The sequence below is a fragment of the Physcomitrium patens genome, chromosome 22, assembly GCF_059467195.1.
Source record: "Physcomitrium patens ecotype Gransden chromosome 22, ASM5946719v1, whole genome shotgun sequence".
In the NCBI taxonomy this organism is placed as follows: domain Eukaryota; kingdom Viridiplantae; phylum Streptophyta; class Bryopsida; order Funariales; family Funariaceae; genus Physcomitrium; species Physcomitrium patens.
The window spans coordinates 226,003-236,854 of record NC_143431.1 but is presented as its reverse complement, the minus strand read 5'-3'; positions in this window follow the sequence as shown (position 1 = coordinate 236,854).

The window sequence follows — 10,852 nt, the reverse complement described above, 5'->3', positions numbered from 1 at the left end:
GATGATGGATTGGTTGAAGGCAAAGTTAAAAAAGGAGTATGAAATGAGTGATTTGAGAGAGCTTCACTATTGTTTAAGAGTGGAGTTTGTAAGAGATCGTGCTAAGAAGACCATTACAATGAGCCAAAGCAATTACATTGAAGAAGTATTGAAATGATTCAACATGGAGGAGTGTAAGCCTATTGGAACACCATTGGAGGTAAAATTGAAGTTGATGAAGCTCACGGATGAAGAGTTTGCTGAAGTTGAAGATCAAATGCAAGGTGTTCCATACAAGGCAGCGATAGGCTCACTTATATATGCAATGGTTGGCACAAGGGTGGATCTTGCATATGCGGTGAGTGTTGTAAGTCAACACATGCCAAGGACTGGACCTATCCATTGGACAACCATCAAAAAAATCATGAGGTACTTAAAAGGTACTTTAAACTTCAAATTATGCTTTGGAGGTGATAACATTAGTTTGCATGATTATTGTAATGCAGATTGGGTTGAAGATGTAAATGATAGAAGGTCAACAATGGGGTATGTATTCTTTGTTAGAGTGGGAGTAATTTCATGGAATTGCAAGAGACAACCAACAATTGTAAGGTCAACAATGGAGGCGGAGTATATCGCAGCAAGCCATGGTGCAATAGAAGTAATATGGTTAAGACAACTTTTGGAGGACATTGGAGATGTGCAAATGGAAGCAACTCCAATGAAGTGTGACAATCAAGGATGTCTTGCATTTACAAAGAATTCAAAGCATCATTCAAGGACCAAACACATTGATATTCAACATCATTTTATAAGAGAGAAGATTGAAATGGGAGTGATTGATATGAAGTATTGTGCAACGGAGGACATGCTTGCTGATTTGTTGACAAAGGCATTAGTAAAGGATAGACACCGCATGTTGACAAAGGCATTAGGCTTAAAAGCCATTTGATCAATAGCAAAGTGAGAGTATTAAAATAAAAATAGAAAATATTACCTTGTATAAGATATTACCTTAGGTAAGTTGCTAGTGGTCAAAGGTTTGACTCTTGGTATATGATAAGGACATCCAATGGATATAAGACGAAGTCATGGACCAAGAGTCAAAGTCAAAAGGATAAAGTATTAACAAGGGAATATTCAAAGACTAAGTATGAGTCATTAGTGTATGTCATAGGATACCCTCGTAGTTCGTGAGATGCCAAAGGATCCTAAGAGCATATATATAAGACGTAAGAGTAATTAATATTGGACATAGGATATTCTTAGGACTCATGAGATGCCAAAAGGATCCTAGGGCCATGTGTGTAAAAGTCAAAGAGTGGACGTTGTCTTTTAGGGCAGCAACTACCACCTATAAGTAATGGGTGTTGGAAGTGAGAGATATCTTATTCCATACTCTCTTTGTGTGCAACCTTACTGATGCTAAGTATTGTGTCTTCTAAGTACTTGTTTTTTTAATATGAATTGTTTACCACGAGAACAACAATTGGAGTATATTGCAAACACTATGCGACAAATTTTCAACTCCTTACATTGGTATTGACTTATAATAGGAGTGCTTCTTGGAGACCTCAAAGCTAAAAGGAGAGGTGATGTCAAGGACATACACTAGGAAGTTGTAGAAGATTTTAAAAGGTTCTAGAGAAGCTTTGTAGTTTGTGGAAGCTGCTTGAGAAGCTTCTTAGTTTGTGGAAGCTACTTGAGAAGCTTCCTAGCTTATAGTATATATAAGAGCTGAGACTGAGGGGATCTTCAATCTCGACAACACATCTCTTGGAACTCTAGCTCACCTCTCTTGTGTTGTTCTTATACTCATCTAATTAATTTACTTCTTACCGATTCTACTTGAGCTTCTTGTTTTCAGTTAGTATTCTAAATTCATGACAATAGGCACAACATTGTTTAAGTCATTTCTATGTCCACTTAGGCCATCTAATTATTTTCTACTTTGTTCTTTATGTACTTGCATGTGTGACTTAATATATTTATATGATCTTTGTTTTTATTGTATAATAACTTAATAATTAAAAATTAACATGTCACCTACCAAGAGAGAAAAAATGTACTTTTTAATAATATCTTTTCATGATAATATCTTTTAATAAAAATAATTTTTTAAAATAATAATAATAATAATATTTATACTCTTGTAATAATTTTTGAGCATCATGTAATAATAATATATAAAATCTACTTTTAAATTATTCTTATTTGCATTTATATTTATATTTGATAATAAAATCTTTTTATGATTTTTTCAATCTGCATCATATCAACAAAATAAACCATTGTTATAGAAGAACAATATTTTTAGGTCCTTTAATTATAAATAAGAAAGAATACAAGGAATATATCTAAATAATATTTATAAAAATATATACTAATTTATGAACAATATCTTATAAGTTATATACACTTTTAGGATAGAAATGATGATGTTATATTTTTTATGATACTACATATATTTTATGATTGAATGGCATATAATATTATTATAAAAGGTATAATCAACTAATATTGGTTCTAAAACAATAATAAATACTTGGCACTAAAACAAATAGCTTATATCTTATATATAATGATGTATTATATATGCTATCATTTATTTACTTATATATATATATATATATTCCAAATACATGCTATACATCTACTTATTTCAATTTTTAATCTCTATACATCTTCCAATTCTCAATGCTATACATATTACTATTAAAAAAAATATAATTTTTTTAGCTCTAACAAAGAATTTTTAAATATTTCTTCAATTGAATAATATATTAAAGAAGATAGCTTTATCTTGGTAATAACTTTGTATGTTGTCTTGTAAGAATATCATCAATGTAAATTATCAAATATAGATAAATCCATGTAAAATTGAACAATATTACTAATTGATCATCAATCTTTACAATCATGATCCATATAAGTGTTAATTCTATCTCATTTCATATAATTTAAACCAACATCAAATAAACAAACAAGTATAAATACTATTTATATATTCATCAAAGTTAAAAATAAATAATGTAATTTCTTTATTTTTTCTTGTTATAAAGAGCAAACTTTCTCACACCATGCTACATGCAACATCCACTTAGATGCCATGCTTATCAATGCCCAACTTGCTACATACAATATAATGGCCATAAAATATTCAAAGGATAGCACAACACAATAGCAAGTACAATCATATATCAATATCCACCTTCTTGACAAATAATCAATGCATTACATTATACTGCCAAATATATAATATCATGATATATGTTAATTGTCTTACAAGAGCTTCAACAATAAATACAAAATATAAAATAAAATATTATCAATCCTTATTCTATTTCATAAACATAGATACACAAATTAATTCTAAAAGCTATAGTCTATGAGGTGAATAATATAAATCTATGCTCAACACTCAAAAGCACAATTCCCAAGGTCAAGAACATGCTATATGCGATACCTAGTAATACTTAGCTTGTGACATATAACACCTTGGCTATCAAATCCCAAAACCATAGAATTAGAAACATATAAAAATATTTGTTTTCTAATGCTTTCATAATATCTTAGCAGTTAACTTCCAAAACCACAAAATTAGAAACATGTAAAAAAATATTTGTTCTCCAATGCTTTTACAACACCTTGGCTACAAAGGTACCAATGCTTTTGCAAATCTCAACTTTCATACTTCAATTCCACTTTGCATTGAGATGTAGTATTTGTTGTTTGCAATAACAATAAATACAATAGCCTCTTTAATTAACATATAAAACGACTTATCTACAACAAATTATATCCTATTTATAATGAGAGAAATAAAAATAAAAACAAATAAATATGTAAAAAATCCCTTATGTGAAAAACTCTACTTGTAAGCTTTGAGCTTTAAGAAACCAATCCAATACAAGCCATAATAATTTGTATGATCCAACAATAAATAGATTTTATATTTAAAAGCTTCAATGTGATTTCTTCATTCTTAATAGCATTGAAATATGTGACTCTAAGTTACTAACATTTTTCAATTACAAATCTTACAATAAAACCAATAACTAAGCTTATAAAAAAATATAAAAATAAAATTGATAAGAAAAGATATTGCTTACTTAAAAACCTCACATTTTCACATCTGAAATACTTCTATACTTCCAACCTCTACGTACTCGTCAAAGAGCAAATATTAGTAATTTATTTTTTTATTCTTCTTATCATTAAATTATCAAATCTGAGACAAACTTCACCTACAATATATCACATAAGTTAAAGATTTATCTTATTTTATTTTATTTTATTTTTACTTCTAATCTTTTGATTCTATCAAAGAAGTAAAGGATATTTGAATAGCAATTTTTAGATTCAAACAAACATTCTTTAGATTTTTTAATTCAAATAACATCAATTACTGATCTAACCAATCTACAGTCTCTACAATAAATCCATTCATACTGAAATCAAGCAATTATTTGAAACCTATAGCAAAACCATCACATCTAAATCTCGCTTTGTATAATAATATAGTATTTTTTGTTTGTAGTGGTACTCAATGTGGTGGCCTTGTCAACAAAAAACTATCAACCTATATACAAAATTACTTACAAAAACTTGCTTCATTTAGAAAAAATGACATCCTACTCCAAAAGAGAGAAATAAAAACAAAAACAAACAAATAATCTTATATGTAAGAAATTTTACTTCCAAGCTTTGAACTTTGAGAAATTGATCCAATATAAGTTGTAAGAAAATAAAGTAGACTAAGGCTAAGCATAATATACAACAACTTAGAACAGAAAACACAACACATTTTTTAGCACAATATACTTCATAATAGAAAGCATATCATAACCGCAAGTAGAACACCTTGTACTTGGATTGCAATCTTGGAAGGCAATCCTGTCATGCAAAGAAGCCATTATTGGGAATTCTTAAAATTTCAACAACTCCATTCTTGGAGATACTAAAGACCCTAACTACTTTGCATTCCTCAAGTTCTTAGAGTTTTCTTTCATTAGCTAATCAAAATATATTTTTGTTTGTTTATTTCATATCCAAATTATTTTATATCATATGTATATATGTATGTATGTATGTATATATATATATTCATAATATTTATTGATTACTAAATAAATAATTTTAATTTAAAAATTAAGAATAATTTATTAAAAAAACAAAATAGCAATTGGATTTTTAATTTGGTAATACTTGATTATTGATTTTTTGCCAATTCGACTTAAGGAAAATTACTTTAAATTTTTTATATATAAAGAATAAAAGATCAAAGACAAATAAATTTAAATTATATATATATTTATATATATATATATATATATATATATAATAAAACTGATGTTTCTAAACGATGACAACGTTGTAAGTGAAGTCAGCTGGTCATAAGTAATAGCAAAATAAATAAATAAATAAATAATCTTCGAAATGGTAGCCAAACATAGCAGCTTGAAACGCAACAAGTTACATCGCTGATGTTTCTAGTAAAGGAAAAATGTAACTCGAAGGAGGTCCTCGCACATTTTGAGAGGTCTAGCTCTGAAGCATCGAGGTCTTTGGCAGTAAGTTCCCGCAAATACTAAAAACTACCACCAAACCTGTGATGGAACTTTCTAGATGTAGATTTTGAGTCAACTGCTTCTTCTCTTTAACTGTTAACAAGAACTAGAGAAGAAATAGGAAAAAATAGAACATTTCATGAAAGGAGCGACCCATCAAGTCCCCAATATGGTCGCAACAGATTTGGATCACAGCATCTACAAATGTTTTAGTGTCCAACGGAACTGCCACATTCCGTTTGCCGATTTTGACCTGCGTGACACTGCAAGCAACAGCAAATGAGATAGCTTCAAGTGTATATCTCCCTGATATAGTCGCAATCGTTATTCAAAAACGAACAATTCAAAAAAAAAAAAACAAACAAACAAACAAACAAAAACAGAACTATTTTATAAGACACGCTGAACGATGAATTAGAAGTCAAGGAAACGGGAGTTATTTTTAAGAGCTGAAAAGAAGTGTGGATTTCGCTCTGATTTCAGCACACAGTAATAAATAGAACCAGGATAGAATACTGAGCATGCTGAAGTAATAGTCCGAAACTAATCAGCTTAACCTTGGAAAAGTTTCATGGTATAATATGCACTTTGTTCATTTCGACTGAGAAATACAACACTAGACTTCCAATTGACCCACTGTTAGGGACATAGTCCTTAGACCTTTCTAGAGACAAGTTTCTAGAACCTTCTAGAAAGAAGTCTCTAGAAACTTCCAGAAGATTCTTTGAATATTCTCTTAGAATATTCTTCAAAGATTCTCTAAAGATTCTTTGAAGATTCCTTAAAGATTCCCTTAGAAGGCTCTAGAAGATTCTTAGAATATTCTAGTAGATTCTAGGAAGTTACTTGAGAAGCTTCCTAGCTCTTGGGTAGTTGCTCGAGAAGCTTCATAGTTCTTGGGAAGCTTCTTGATGCGCTTCCTTAGAACCATAGGCCAGTAGTATATATAAGAGTCGAGTCTGAAGAGTTCTTCAGTCTCGACAACACATCTCTTGGAGTTCTAGCTCACCTTTCTGGTGTTGTTCTTGTACTCATCTGTTTAATCTAGTTCTGCCACTTCTTCTTGAACTTCTTGTTAGATTTCAAGTCTGTATTTTGTGTCAGTGACAGTTTGTCGAGACTATACTAACTTGAGATATCAGAGCTAGTTCTTTCTTAGTAGAGTGTAGATTACCCCTCTACTTGAAGGTATACTAGCATTTTTTAGAGGTTGCGGATTACCCTCTTCTAAACTGATATTTTCTCAATCACAATATCAGAGCTTAGTTCTTTGAGGCAGAGAGTGGACTGCCCCTTTCCTTGGAGATACTTGAGCATTCTAAGGGTTGCGGATTACCCTCTCTTGGACTGATATTAATTCCTTCTTTTTGTTTAGCATAGCTAGTAGAAAAGACTGTTAACATCGATTTCAGAGGTTTGCTTTCTTGATAGAGTGCGGATTACCCCTCTTCTCGAAAGCATTGAGGCATTTTTAGAGATTGCGGATTACTTTCCTCTAAAACTGAAATCGTTTAGTGTTTTTTTTTCTTTTCTCCGAGTAAATTTTAGTGACAGGTAGTGCTACAATTTTCTCCAAGAGACTTAGCAATTTCTTCTTCTCTCAAAATTTTTCCATCTATTCTCTAAATATGGAAGTAGACCAGGTCATAGACAGTGCATCTCCACAAGTAGACAATAGAGTGGCAACTCTTGCAGATCTTCAAGCTCTTATGAATAGTGTACGAAAGGAGATTGCATTTCTTCGCAATCCAAGTAAAGAACCTCAAATTGATCTAGTGACCGAAGAAGCTAGACGCGAAATTCATAGCCTACAACAAGAGATTATTCGACTGAGAGAAGCAAGACATGTGTCACATACGACCCCCATGGATACTTCAAGGATTAGTACGAAAGAACCAAAAGCGAGTATGCCAGACAAGTTTGACGGAACAAGAGCCAACTTCCGAGGTTTTGTGCAACAAGTACGGCTTTATCTACGCCTATACCCTTCTCGTTATCCGAATGGATTTACCCAAGTTGCTTTCATAGGTACTCTTCTATCAGGAAATGCTCGCTCTTGGTTTGCTCCACTATTGGAGAAGGATTCTCCAATATTGTACGACCTAGAGGCTTTCATAGAGAGACTTACTGCTGCGTTTGGAGATAGCGATCGAGAAAGAGTGGCTGAAAGAAAGATACAAAATCTGCGACAAGGATCACGTTCTGCTGCAATCTATGCTGCAGAATTTCAACAGCTTACATGTGATCTTGATTGGAATGATAAGGCGTTCATGACACGATTTCGATATGGACTGAGAGATGATGTCAAGAACTTATTGATCACCATGCCTAAGGCGGATACTTTAGAAGAACTTATATCTCAAGCAATTATTTGTGACAACTGCCTCTTTGAATTACGACAAGAAAGACGATCAAGCTGGAGAAATGATGGAGCATTTGCTACATTTTCAAAAGGTCCAGAGAATCACTCCACAGATCCTGAACCCATGCAAATTGATGCGGTACGTTTCAAACCCCTCACAGCTGAGGAAAGGAAGCGACGGTTTGAACAAAACTTGTGTTTATATTGCGGAGAAGCGGGCCATAAAGCTATAGATTGTCGGAAGAAACAGAAGCCTCAAACAACAAGACTCAAGAGTACAAGCATGCAGGAAAACAAGGACGCCCAGCCACAATAGGGACCGTGCGGCTGGACATCTCAACATCCAAAATTAATCAAGGTCCCTTTTTCTCAGCTCAACCTTCAGATTGTTTTATGGTACCTTTACATCTGGGTATTCAAGAACTACAAGTCGATGCTTTATTAGACTCGGGTGCATCCGCTTGCTTTATAGATGAAGAGTTTGCCAAGCTTCACAATATTTCTCTTGTAAAGAAACTTAAGCCTGTCCATGTAGAAGTCATAGACGGACGACCATTGTCTTCAGGCAATGTTATCCATGAAACTAAACCATTGAAGGTACGTCTTGAAAACCATGAGAGCAATATTGTGTTTAATGTTATCAAGACCCCTTCATGTCCTATCATTTTGGGACTATCTTGGCTTGATAGATATAATCCATTGATAGATTGGAAGTTGTGGAAAGTGACATTTCCAACAAACTCCTTGAAGGTGGAATCTGCCAAGACAATGTCTAGAAACAAATCCTTGTTTATAGGTGCAAGGGCTTTCATGAAGGAAGCCAAGCAAAATACACCTCTTGTCATCTTCGCAACTCCGACTCGAGAAGATGCAACTCCGACTTTGGTTATTCCAAAGCAGTATGAAGAATTCAAAGATGTCTTTGAAAAGAAGAATGCTGATATGCTGCCAAAGCATCGACCCTATGACTGTGCCATTGAATTGTAAGAAGGAGCACAACCACCTTTTGGACCAATCTACAATTTATCGCAGACGGAATTGACTGAGTTGCGGAAGTACATTGACGAGAATCTAGCCAAGAACTTCATCCGTCATTCGAAGTCGCCAACTGGGGCACCAATCTTATTTGTGAAGAAGAAAGATGGCTCACTACGGATGTGCGTGGACTATCGAGGTCTCAACAAGGTGACAAAAAAGAATCGCTATCCATTGCCTTTGATCTCTGGTCTTCTAGAACAACTTGGGCGTGCAAGGATCTTTACAAAGATTGACCTAAGGGGGGCTTACAACCTTGTGCGAATTAAGGAAGGAGATGAATGGAAGACAGCGTTCCGAACAAGGTATGGCCATTTTGAATACAATGTCATGCCATTTGGTCTTACTAATGCTCCAGCGGTCTTTCAACACATGATGAATGACATCTTTCGAGAGCATCTAGACGATTTTGTTGTCATCTATCTAGTTGATATTTTGATATTTTCTAAGAACGAGGAAGAACATGAGAAGCACGTTCGTCTGGTACTCAAAAAACTACGGGAGCGAGGACTCTATGCCAAATTGGAAAAGTGCTTATTTCACCAAACTGAGATGGAGTTTTTGGGATTCATCACGACTACGGAAGGCTTGAAGATGGATCCAAAGAAGGTGGAAGCAATCATGTCTTGGGAAGTTTCGAAGACGGTTAGGGACGTACAATGTTTTCTTGGATTTGCTAACTACTATCGGATCTTTATCAAGAATTATTCTTAAGTTGCTGCCCCCCTCACTCGGTTAACGTGTAAGGACAAGCTCGAATGGGGACCTATCGCAGAAAAAGCATTTCAAGATTTGAAGATGGTATTTACTACAGCTCCAATCTTGGTACATCCGGACTTTACAAAGGCCTTTTATTTGGAGACAGATCCGTCGGATTTTGCTTTGGGAGCTGTACTTTTACAGATGGGCGTAGATGAGAAGCTCCATCCAGTTGCGTTCTATTCTCGAAAATTCTCTGCTGCTGAGATCAACTATGAGATCCACGATAAGAAACTCCTTGCTATAGTAGATTCTTTCCAAGAGTGGCGCCACTTTCTCGAAGGAACTGCACATCTAGTGACCGTATATACGGATCACAAGAATTTGGAGTATTTTATGTCGGCTCGGGTTTTGAATCGGCGTCAAGCTCGGTGGAATATGTCGCTATCCAGGTTCGACTTTGTTATTACTTATCGGCCTGGGAAGCAACAAGGGTTGTCCGATGCATTATCAAGGAGATCATATCTCGCGCCAAAGGCTGGAGATGCAGCATTTGATCAACAGTGCACGACATTGTTGAAGCTAGAGAAATTTTGGCTCAACGCAGCTATTGTACCAATTGATGCTGACTTCCTCGACCAAGTACGGGCCGCAACCATTGAAGATTCTCTAGCCCTTGATATCAAGCAACATGCTAATGATGATAAATTCAAGATGAAAGGAGATCTAGTATATTTCGAAGAGCGGTTGTATATCCCAAAAGGGCCAGCACGACTCCGAGTTCTTCAATCTCGTCATGACTTTCCAGCTGCGGGACATTTTGGATTCAATAAGACCTTGGAACTTATTTCCTGCGATTTCTGGTGGCCTCAAATGTGGAAGGATGTGAAAGATTTTGTTGTATCTTGTGACATTTGTTCAAGATCCAAAAACTCTCGACATTGGCCTTATGGACTTCTACAGCCATTGCCTATTCCGCGCCGACCATAGTCTTCGGTTTCTATGGACTTTATTACGGATCTACCACCATCGAATTCATTTGACAGCATTTTTGTTGTCGTAGACCGGCTTACAAAGATGGCACATTTTGTCCCTTGCAAGAAGACATCGTCAAGCGAAGACACAGCAAGACTCTTTCTTGATAATGTGTATCGATATCATGGTCTACCAGATGATATCGTATCGGATCGAGGAACCCAGTTTGTGT